We start from the raw sequence: 12,389 nt of genomic DNA, 5'->3' as shown, positions 1-12,389 counted from the left end.
CACAGTTTAAGTGCTATGACATTTGCAGTCACATTGCTCTAATCCCATCCCTCACACTAGTTTGAAGACCCAATTACTTACTCCTTTTCTCAGGGAAACTCAACTCTGCTGACCTATCTCCTGATACTTTTGGTGGAGCTAACAAAATTTTCTTTTTACTTTTGGCATGAATTCATTGCACACACATTTCATGCTTAGTTCTTGTATAGTCATATCCACTGCCTTACATTTATATCCATGTTAACATTTCATTCCTTAATTACTTACAGTAGCTGTCCAGATCACTTCTTCACCTCACTCTAGGCAGTATGGTTTGCTAGAACAACACCGTCATTATTAAGGAAGTGTAAGTCAAGAGGCTGCTGAATGGGGAGGTATGGGGATTATGTCTCTAAGCCTCGACCAAAGATGCAGAAAATTGATCAGCAAAATGCAAAAACAAGGATGCCCCTCTGCCCCTCCACCGGGCAGTAGGAAATGGTGGGAGGCACAGATAAGCGACAAGACAATCAAAGCCATTGTCAGAATCCTGAGTCTGCATGTATTACAAACCAAGTTGATGCATCAACAAAGTTCAAACCCCATAGCTGCCATTCCAGTGGCGGACATGGAAACCAACCAAAATGGGGATGACCACTCCTCTAGCTACAGTACAGGTCACCACAGCGGGCTGATTCCTCCCAGACACAGCTAACACTGATTGGGACTTAGGAGAGGAAGCCGACCTCCATCCTTGGCATGGATGGCCTCTTTTCAAGTGAAGACAAAATGAGCGAATGGACCCAGATAAGGAACATCAAAACAGTGCCTTTTGCTATCGCAAAGAGACAAATATTACAACAGAATTGATTTTTTAAAAATTAAGGTGTAAATGAAATACATTTGTGTTGAACAATTCCGGAATCCAGTTTGGAGACAAGGTCAGATTATAAGCTTGCAGTTTGACAGCGATCCAATTAGAACTTTTCAAAACATCGGAGTTTTAAAAAATGGAACTGTTAAGATTGCTTTCAAACTTGGTAAAGTAACACGTGTGAAATTGAAATCAGTTGAAAGAAAAATGAAGGATATAGGAAAGAAATTGGAGCAAAATTTGAGAAAATAGACCACGGGAAGTTTGTAAATTACGCAAAGTGACAATTGGTGGCAAGGTTTCTCTGCCCACCTCCCGGCCTTGTTGATGCTGTAGAAAAGTTAACCATTTCAGCAGACAGTCGATTTGTTTTTGAAATTACTCAGAAGTTGAGCGTCTACGATTATGCATGTCTTTAAATTAGTTGAGATCAGGTTTAATTGTGAATTTTGGGGAACTCAATGACACCAGATAGATGTGGAAATTTTAAGCATAGTCTTTGGAATAAATGTGAGAATTGTGTTATCACATTTCTACCCCCCAGTTAGAGAACAAATATTTTGTAGCTGGTAATGTGGGAAAGAATGTGTTTGAGATTTTGAATCAACAAAGAATAGGTGATGCCCATAAAATTAGGTGTCGGAATAAGCAAACAATAATGAAGGAGGGCCTTGTTTTTTTTATTTTAAGCAAGTGATTGAGAGTTTGTAGCGTTTTGTCTTTTTAAGAAGCTATAGATGCGAGAGAATGTTGACTGAGAATTAACTGTTTTAAATTTACGAGCTGTGAGAATCTGTGTTTTGTGTTTGTTTTATGTGGATATTCTTAGATTTGTGTTATCATTTGTTAAGATTCATTTGTTAAGGTTCATCTTTCTGGGGAGTAACTTGTCCATACATAGACAGCTTATTTTCCCCTTCCTGAACAATTGGGGAAGGGAGATAGCAAAACATTAGTTTATCTTAGCAAGAAGTTACAGAAACAAACTTTAGTGAGGGGGTTGTCCCACAAGTAATTGATACATTAGAGGGCCAGTTAAGGGACTATGGGATCCTGGAGTTTATTTGATTTAGTTTACTTGGGTTCACGCGAGATAGGGAACCTATGGGAAATAACAGCACGAGATAACCATTACCCCAAGAAACCAATTAGACCAATCACAGATTGACCATGTACCCCTTAAGCCAATTAAGAATTAGTCTTGCCTCATTTTGGCCAAGTACTGTGCAATATCATTGATCATGCTGTGGGATGTGGCTTGGAATTAAGTAAGTAGAGTCGCCATCGTCCCAGATGACCAAAGCCATCCTTCCCCTTTCAAAGGGAGTGCTGACTGGTGGTGATTTAACCTGAGGGATCACCACATCTCAGGTGAGGGGGCACAAAAGTTTGATTGAACATTGCAGCTGCAGCTCATGGGTGACCAATAAAAACAAGGGAGAATGGGGAAGAGTTAACACATCACTGGTCAAAACATATTCCTAGCATATCCATGTCCAGAAGATTTATCCTCAGAGTATCACCAGCTTAATTTGATGACTGTTGAAGTGCATAAATTATAGGGCCATTGTCTTCATAAATAACCTTGACAGAATTAGAGGGATTAATCATCTGCTGACCATTTTTCAGTTAGCAGGTTGTAGACTGCTCCAGAAAAGAAAAAAATTGTAGGAACAGCATCTACCTTCAAGTTTTGTGTCCTCTACCTCCATTCAAATGCACCCTGCCAATGTGCTGGTATGGAGATGGAACGCATTTCAGATGGGAAAGCCATTGTGCGAGTCTTCTCGATTATTCAACAGAAGCTTGTAGAAGCTAATCCTGCGGTTGTCGGCCGCTTGCTGGCCTGCATGCCGGCACCAATTAGTCACAGTGTAGTTCTTTGGCAAGACGGTGACCTTCCTCCCCAGATTCAAATCGACAGAAACTTCTAACATATTGCTTATTCTGATGCTTAAATGCTTATTTTATCCCTTCTGAACTTAATGACTCTCTCCATATTCATTACACATCCAGGAACTTTTAAAAAATGTCTTCCTACACCTAATGCAATGCCACGCTGCTATGAGCTGAATATATTTTCTGCCTCTTAGCCCATTTTGAATGCTTTACTAGAAGAGTTTGGTCAACTGTGCCTGGAAATAACTCGAGAAATACTTGTTAGGAAGACCTGAAAGCAGCACTGCACATTTAACTTCTAGAGCAGAACCTATGTTTAGGACTGCTACAGATATTTTAGTTCTGGTTTTGCAGTCACACTTGGAAAGACAAATGCGGTGATTACAGGTAAGGCATATTTTCAACAGTTCTGCTATATTATCTTAGCCTTGAAGCTGTGGTATAGTATCTGAGGTCTTTTGAGCGAAGTTCACCTGCGCCAGTAATTGCAACTACCTGTTGTACTAAACAAAACCATCAGCATGGTGCATTGCCTTTAATGAGGTAAGATCTATATTACAGCGGGTTTTTCAAACACCCGTGTCCTCCTCTAACAAGAGCAAACCACATCCTTTACCAACTGAAATCCATCTCTTGAACTTTATACTTTACAGAAATATAAATTTGAGCACTTTTTCAAATTTATGCAGAATTCTCAACTCACTATGCCTTCAGGCTCGATGGAAATATTATATGCTGAGACAGCTTTGCACATGCTAAAATGATAGCGAGAAATGCAACTAAAGTATGAACTTTTGTTAAGCATAACATGGGAGTGACCCAAAAAAACTCAAGCTATTCTTTTAAATGTTCAAGTTTCTTAACTGCTATCAAGGAATACACACAAAAAACTCTAAATTTTTAATATGTTGAAAATAATTAGTTTTCACCTGCAAGGAAGGCTAACACATCCATATTTTTACATAATAGTAAATAATGATCTTTATTGTCACAAGTAGGCTTACATTAACACTGCAATGAAGTTACTGTGAAAAGTCCCTAGTCGCCACACTCCAGTGCCTGTTTGGGTACAGAGGGAGAATTCAGAATGTCCCATTCACCGTGTCTTTCGGGACTTGTGGGAGGAAACCGGAGCACCCGGAGGAACCCACGCAGACACGGGGAGAATGTGCAGACTCCTCACAGACAGTGACCCAAGCCGGGAATTGAACCTGCGACACTGGTGCTGTAAAGCAACAGTGCTAACCACTGTGCTTCCTTGCCATTGACTCTTCAATACGTCATCTCATCACTTAAAAAGAAAATTTAAGCTGATTGCTTAATGAGGCTGCTTTCATGTTACGTATGATTTGATATCGATGCTTCTAGCTCCAAACTACAAGTCTCTTTCAGCCAAAAGCATCCCTAAGTAAATTTGCAGGATTGATTAATGTTGGCTGGTAACAAAAGAGCTTTTGTTCCCTAAATTACTGTACAATGTTGACAGTGCACAGATGTGGTTTGTCGCATCACTATCTTGCACTGCAAGTAAGTGCTAGAACCACACTCAAAACCATATCCAGCTCCACCCGTGTCAAGATAAAATCCTATCTGTTATCAAAGTTATCTTTTTACCCATACAAGTTGTGAAAAATGCTGTAGTGCAATTTCATTAGATAATAATTGGAGTTACACACAATGATAACAGTTCATGAAGGCAAATTAAAATCTTCAAATACAACCAAGCTCACCTCGACACAGCCAATTCTGGCTCCATATCCCAATTCTTTAACATTGATGCAATCACCTCCTTTATACGTAAATCTAGTTACCTACAATGTTTTGTCAGCTCATCTGATCGGACTGAACAAGACACAGATACAATTTGAAAAACGCAATATAAATGCATTTTCTTCCTTTCAGCTGAATTGTATTGTATTCAGTAGATTAAAAGGGAACAAACAAAGCACCAAAATCAATGTATTTTAACAACGGTAGAAAAGGCAGGTGAGAACCTGGCCAAGGGAATCTATGGTTGGGGGGGGGGTAATGGTCTGGAATGTTGCAAAGGGGATGAAATTAAAGGTATGAAAAGGACATAGCACAAGAGGTGCCATGGGAAGATTGGAATGTTAGAAATGGGAGAGGGGGGGGGGGGGGGGGTATGGCATGAGATGGGAATGGTAAGGTATGGGAGGAGTGGAGATTATGGAATTGGTTAAGCACACTAATTTGACCATAAATATGCATCATCTGGTTCACTAACGTTCTTTTGGGAAAGAAATCCACCATCCTTACTGGTCTGGCCTACATGTGACTCCAGAACCACAGTAAAATAGAATAGAATTACAGTGTAGGAGGAGGCCATTTGGTCCATCGCGTCTGCACCGACACTCAAAAAGCACCCGACCAAAGCCCACGCCCCCATCCCATCCCATCCCCGTAGCCCAACCTAACCTTTTGGGCACTTGGGGGCAATTTAGCATGGCCAATCCACCTAACCTGCACATCTTTGGTCTGTGGGAGGAAACCCACGCAGACACTGGGAGAATGTGCAAACTCTACACAGACAGTCACCCAAGGCCGGAATCGAACCGGGTTCCTGGTGCTGTGATGCAGCAGTGTTAACTATCGTGCCACCGTGGATCATATGGCTGGCGCTTAACTGTCCTTAAATGACCTACAAGGCAATGCAATGGGCAACATCAACATCATGAAAAGAATAAAAATATTTTCTTTCACAATCAAAATCAACTATTTTTCCAAAATGACGAGGAAATTTGGTATTTACAAAATCGCCATTAACAGCCACTTACAAAGATATGAAATTAACCTGGCTATCTTTCTCCACCAAGCACAGTTGTTTAGGTTGTCAGTTCCACTCAACCATTTCCATCCATTGACTGCCTTTACATTAAACCCATAGCCCACTGTCAAAACAATTTATTTCTCCTTCCGAGCATTTCAGCATGGACAGCACTAGGTGGCAGTCTACTGCAACCATTCACTCTGGGACTGATGTAGTTATTATTACCCTTGCTTGATTAGACCAAGCTTTGGATTGAGAACCATGTTCCATTATTTGCAGAGAAAATCCTGGCCCCAGGAACATAGGAGCAGAAGTAGGCCATTCAGCCCCTCAAACTTGTCCCACCATTCAATGGAAACATGGCTGATCTGTGTCCTAACTCCATATACCTGCCTTTGGCCCTTAAATCCTTTGTTTAACAAAAATGTATCTACCTCAGATTGAAAATTAACAACTGATCTAGCATCAATTACAGTTTTTGGAACAGAGTTCTAAACCTCTACCACCCTTTTTGTGTACAAGTGCTCCCTGCATCTCTCTTAAATGGTCTGGCCCTGATTTTTAGACTATGCTCCTTGGTTCTAGAACCTCCAACCAACGGAAACAGCTTATCTTTATCTACCCTGTCTTTTCCGGTTAACATCTTGATGTTTTCGATCAGATCACCACTTCTAAATTCTGGAGAAAACAGGCTAAATGTGTATAATCTCTCCTCATAACTTAACCCCTAAAGAGTACCCTGATCTATCCTTTTTTAGCCCAAAATGGATAACCTCTCACTTGCTTACATTGACATCCATCTGCCACAGTTTTGCCCATTCACAATGTATCAATATCCCTTTGCAATTTTAAGCTGTCATCTACACTGTCTACAATGCCACCCAACTTTGTCTCACCAACAAATAGCCTTTTAGCCACATGGAATAGTTTTAGGAGAAAACAATTCCTTTTTGGGATGTAACATGGTTGGCTAGTCCAGCATTTATTGCCCATCCTTAACTTCTCCCAAGAAGGTGGTGGTGAGCCACCTCTTGGACTGCTGTAGTCAGTGTGATGTAGGTACACCCACAGTGCTGAGGGTGTTCAGGGGTTTGACCCAGCAACAGTGAAGGAACGGCAATATAGCTCAAAATCAGGATGGTGTGTGGCTTGGAGAGGAACTTGCAGATGGCAATGTTCTCATGCATCTGCCGACCATGTCCTTCTAGATTGTAGAAGTCACAGGTTTAGAAGGTGCTGTCAAGGGAGCCTTGGTGATGGTGGCATGTCAATTAAGCAACCGGCTGTGTTATGGATGCGGTGTGTTGGTGCTCATTCAGACGGGTTTTTAACGACAAATCGCCAATGGTTTCATGGTCACCTTTAGACTTTTTAATTCCATATTTCTATTGAATTCCTGCCAGGCCGTGAATGTTACTTGCCACTTATCAGCCCAAGCCTGAACGCTGTCCAGGAATTGCTGCATAGGGACGTACAGTGCATCAGCATCAGTCATCGCGAAAGGTGCAATCATAGCAAACATCCCCACTTCTGAGCTTATGATGAAGGGAAGGTCATTAATGAAGCAACTCATTGATTTGGCCTCTAGGTCACTAAACCAAGGAAATCCTGCAGCCATGACTCCAGTTTTGTTAGGATTCCTTGATGTCACACCTTGTTCAAAGGCTGCCTTGATGTCAAGAGAAGTCACTCTCACTTCACCTCTTGATTTTAGCTCTTTTGTCCATGTCTGGACTCGGGCTGTAATGAGCTATGGGGCCCTGACAGAACCCAAAGTGTGTAAGTGGGCAGGTTATGACTGAGCAAGTGGTACTTGATAGCAATGTTGACAAAACCTTCCATCAGTTGATGATCAATAGTAGACAGAAGAGATGGTAATTGGCTGGGTTGGATTTGTCCTGCTTGTGGACAGGGCACATCTGGGCAATTTTGCATTGTTGGGTAGATGCCAGTGTTGTAGGTGTATTGGAACAGCTTGGCTAGGGGAACAGCTAGTTCTGAAACACAAGCATTCAGTACAAGCATTCATAATATTGTCATGGACCATTGTGTCTTTTCACTCCCAGTCCTTTTAGCAGTTTCTTGATGTCTGTTACATGGAGTGAATCAAATTGGCTGGAGACTGATGCGAGGGGCCTCAGAGCCGAGATGGATCATCCACTTGACAATTCTGGCTGCAAGTGTTTTAACCTAGACTTTTGTCCTCGTGCTAGGTTCCCTCCATATTGAGAATGGGGATATGTGTTGAGCCTCCTCTTCCAGTTTGTTGTTTGTAACACCTTTCGTGACTGGGCATGGCAGAACTGCAGAGCTTAGATCTGACCCATTGGTTGTGGGACTGCTTGTGTTTTGTTTTCAGAGAGCATTGACCTTGGTTCTGCTATCTTACTTTTTGGGCCACTATTCACACCTTCTTCAGTCTTTAAAAAACATTTTTAAAAAAAAATTTAGTGTACCCAATTCATTTTTTCCCAATTAAGGGGCAATTTAGCGTGGCTAAATCTTTGGGTTGTGGGGGTGAAACCCACGCAAACACAGGGAAAATGTGCAAACTCCACACGGACAGTGACCCAGAGCTGGGATTGAACCTGGGACCTCGGCACGTGAGGCTGCAATGCTAACCACTGCGCCTCCGTGCTGCCCTCCTTCTTCAGTCTTTAACACTATAACATTATCATTAACTGTCCCTTCGCCTTGTGTCCATGTCATCTTTATCAAATCTCTCTTGAGCTCCCAAAAATCCCGGACCTATTTTACGCCACCCTTCCAGTGTATAACATCCATCACATTTTTACTTCCCTTCAGCTCTGAAGAATCATATGGACTCAAAACATTAACTCTGTTTTTCTGGCCACCAATGCTGCCAGACCTGCTGAGTTTGTCCAGCATTTTCAGTTTTTATTCCATATTTGCAGCATCCATATTATTTTGCTTTCGTTTTAGTGGGCAACACTATTTGGCACAGAGGACAATGAGGAAATATTGGAATAGAGTTGGAGACATCATGGAATTGGAGTTAACCCTACTCACATGGATAGGTAAATAGTTGAGGTAGGAGACAGAGTAGGATAAAAGTTGAAAATGCAGGAAATAATCAGGTGAGGTAGCACCTCTGGAGACAGAATAGAGTTAATGTTTCAGGCCAATGCTTTTTCATCAGAAATGAAATGTTAGATGCAATTGGTTTTGTTTACTTGCATGTTTTGTCTTTTCTCTTATTTTTGTTTTCAGGCTGCAGCATACTGGCACATCTTCTGTGTATTTTCTTGCCCCACCGCCATTCCCTTTGGTCCTTTAAGATTGTTTCTGTCATTCAATCTCTCCCGTCTTCCATGCTGTCATAGACAGCCCGGTTTTCCTTTTTCCACCCACACCTTGTTCAAAATCTATTACATCCCTAACTTCGCTCAGTTCTGCTGAAAAGATGATCAACCTGAAATGACATCTCAGTTTCTCTCTCCACAGATGCTGCCTGCCCTGCTCAGTATGCCAACATTTGCAGTATCCTGCTTTTCAGAGTCGGTGTAATTGATACAGTAGGTGCTCCAACTGAGAGGATGTGATTATTTATGTATCCCAGGGATCTGTACTGCAGTCTCAGCATTTTACTAAATTTATCAATGATTCAGATAAAATGAGACAGCAGTATATCCAAAAGGACACTAATTAAGGTGCCATAGTAAGTAATGTACGCGAGAGCAGAAAGTTGCAACGTGATCTTGATAAATTGAACAAAACTGTGGCAGGTGCTGTTCTATGGGAATGTGCAAGGTCATCTACTTAGGAGGTAAAAAGATAGATCATTTTGTAAGTTATGACAAGCTAGAAGCAGAAGGATTTCGGGCATTGCACAGAAATCACTAAAAGCTAGTAGACAGGTACAAAATGTAATCAAACAAGCTAATAAAATATTAGCCTAAATCTCAAGGATACTGGAAGTCATCTTAAAAAGCTCTGGAGTAATTTGTTAGTTTATGGACACTACGCCTCTGGAAAGATATGCTAGCCTTGAAGAGGGTGCAATGATACCACAACTAAAAGGGTCAAGTTATGAGGACTACACTAATGTGCAGTATTAAAGGTTAGGGGGTGAGCTAATTGAGCTGTTTAAGATCATTAAATGATTTGGAATAGAATTTACAAATGCGAAACGAGGCCATTCGGTCCATCGAGTCTGCTCTGGCCTTTGGAAAGAGCACCCTAATTAACTCCATGCCTCCACACTATCCCCGTAACCCCACCTGATCTTTTGGACACGAAGGGGCAATTTATTATGGCTAATCCACCTAACCTGCACATCTTTGGACTGTGGGAGGTAACCCACGCAGACACGGGTAGAAAGTGCAAATTCCACAGTCACCCGAGGCCGGAATTGAACCTGGGACCCTGGAGATGAGAGGCAGTAGTGCTAACCACAGTGTCATCAATTTACCCCTAATTTGATTGGTTAGACAGTGAGAACTAGTTTCATCTAGTGGGGAATCCAGAACCAGAAGCTTAAAATTGAAGCAAATCCATTCAGGGGTAATGTCAGGAAGCACACACACATCAGTGGAATCTGGTTTACTCGCCTTCAAAAAAAGCCAAGATTTGGGGAATTGAACATTTAGAATGGAAACAGGCAGATTTTGGTTAGGAAAAGCTATTAAAAGAAATGGGAACCAAAGTGGATAAATTAATTGATGCAATGACAACAGGCTCCATGGGTTGGGAATTACTTACTCAAAATTCCTATACAGCACTTAGTCACATTAATCTAATTGAAAATCCAGAGTAACCCATTTTCTATTTCAATAAACCCACTCAACAAAAATAAAAAAATTCTTTACAACCAGCAAGAACTTTCATTTGCTGATAATTATTTCAGTAGTCCCTTTGACACTCATGGCACAAATTAATGTTATCACTTGCCTGGACACAGTTTCTATAGTGTAGTGGTTATCACATTTTGCCTGGATGAGTGTAGCTCCAACAATACTCGAGAAGTGGGACACCATCTGGACAAAGCAGCCAGCTTGATTGGTGCCCCATTCCATCACAATAAACAAGCACTCCCTCCGCCATCGATGCACAGTGGCAGCAATGTATACCATCTACAACATGCTCTGCAGCAACTCACCAAGACTCCTTCAACAGCACTTTCCAAACCCGCAACCTCTATCACCTAGAAGGGCAATGGCAGCATATGCATGGGACCATCAACTTCAGGTTCCCCTCCAAGCCACACACACTCCTGGCTTGTATCGCTGCTCCTTCATTGTCGCTGGGTCAAAAATCATAGAGCCCCCTTTTCGAACAACACTGTGGGTGTACCTATATCACATGGGCTGCAGCAGTTCAAAGCAGCCCACCAACACCTTCTCAAGGGCAATCAGAGATGGGCCACAAACGCTGGTCTAGTCAGCAACATCTACATCCCATGATGGACGATAAAAAAATCTATTGGATAAAATAATCAATGCCATGTCTTAGAAGTTGGATATTTCAGGTGCAACGGAAAAAATATGGCACCAATAGAATTGTACTGGTAAGAAAAAATGATTGCCGCATAATTGAAACAGAATTATCTTTGCTACATAAAAAACAAACACGATGGGAAATGAACAAGCGTGGAACAGAGCAATTTTTTTAGACCACTATTTCCATTCTGGTGTCTTTTGGCAAGGTTGATAATTTATTAGGCCTTTTTAACTGATAGAACATAACAGCGCAGTACAGGCCCTTCGGCCCTCGACGTTGCGCCGACCTGTGAAACCACTCTAAAGCCCATCTACACTATTCCCTTATTGTCCATATGTCTATCCAATGACCATTTGAATGTCCTTAGTGTTGGCGAGTCCACTATTGTTGCAGACAGAGCATTCCACGCCCTTACTACTCTGAGTAAAGAACCTACCTCTGACATCTGTCTTATATCTATCTCCCCTCAATTTAAAGGTATGTCCCCTTGTGCTAGACATCACCATCCGAGGAAAAAGGCTCTCACTGTCCACCCTACCAATCCTCTGATCATCTTGTATGCTTCAATCAAGTCACCTCTTAACCTTCTTCTTTCTAACGAAAACAGCCTCAAGTCCCTCAGCCTTTCCTCACAAGATCTTCCCTCCATATCAGGCAACATTCTGGTAAATCTCCTCTGCACCCTTTCCAATGCTTCCACATCCTTCCTATAAAGCGGCGACCAGAACTGCACGCAATACTCCAAATGCGGCCGCACCAGAGTTTTGTATAGCTGCAACATGACCTCATGGCTCCGAAACTCAATCCCTCTACCAATAAAAGCTAACACACCGTACGCCTTCTTAACAACCCTCTCAACCTGGGTGGCAACTTTCAGGGATCTATGTACATGGACACCAAGATCTCTCTGCTCATCCACACTGCCAAGAATCTTATCATTAGCCCAGTACTCTGTCTTCCTGTTATTCCTTCCAAAATGAATCACCTCACACTTTTCTGCATTAAACTCCATTTGCCACCTCTCAGCCCAGCGCTGTAGCTTATCTATGTCCCTATGCAACTTGTAACATCCTTCCGCACTGTCCACAACTCCACCGACTTTAGTGCCATCTGCAAATTTACTCACCCATCCTTCTACGCCCTCCTCCAGGTCATTTATAAAAATGACAAACAGCAGTGGCCCCAAAACAGATCCTTGTGGTACACCACTAGTAACTGGACTCCAGTCTGAACATTTCCCATCAACCACCACCCTTTGTCTTCTTCCAGCTAGCCAATTTCTGATCCAAACTGCTAAATCATCCTGAATCCCATGCCTCTGTATTTTCTGCAGTAGCCTACCGTGGGGAACCTTATCAAACGCTTTACTGAAATCCATATACACCACAT

The 12,389-nt window shown here is 42.0% G+C and overlaps 1 protein-coding gene across 1 annotated transcript in view; it reads right to left on the bottom strand.

Annotated features, from left to right (window-relative positions):
* Positions 1–12,389, bottom strand: part of rasa2 (RAS p21 protein activator 2) — a 244,361-nt gene that overhangs the window by 102,743 nt on the left and 129,229 nt on the right. The gene's annotated exons all lie outside the window — the stretch shown is intronic.

This window comes from Scyliorhinus torazame, chromosome 14 (genome assembly GCF_047496885.1).
Source record: "Scyliorhinus torazame isolate Kashiwa2021f chromosome 14, sScyTor2.1, whole genome shotgun sequence".
Classification (NCBI taxonomy): Eukaryota; Metazoa; Chordata; class Chondrichthyes; order Carcharhiniformes; family Scyliorhinidae; genus Scyliorhinus; species Scyliorhinus torazame.
The sequence above is the reverse complement of the archived record's forward strand: the minus strand, read 5'-3'. Positions and strand labels throughout refer to the sequence as shown.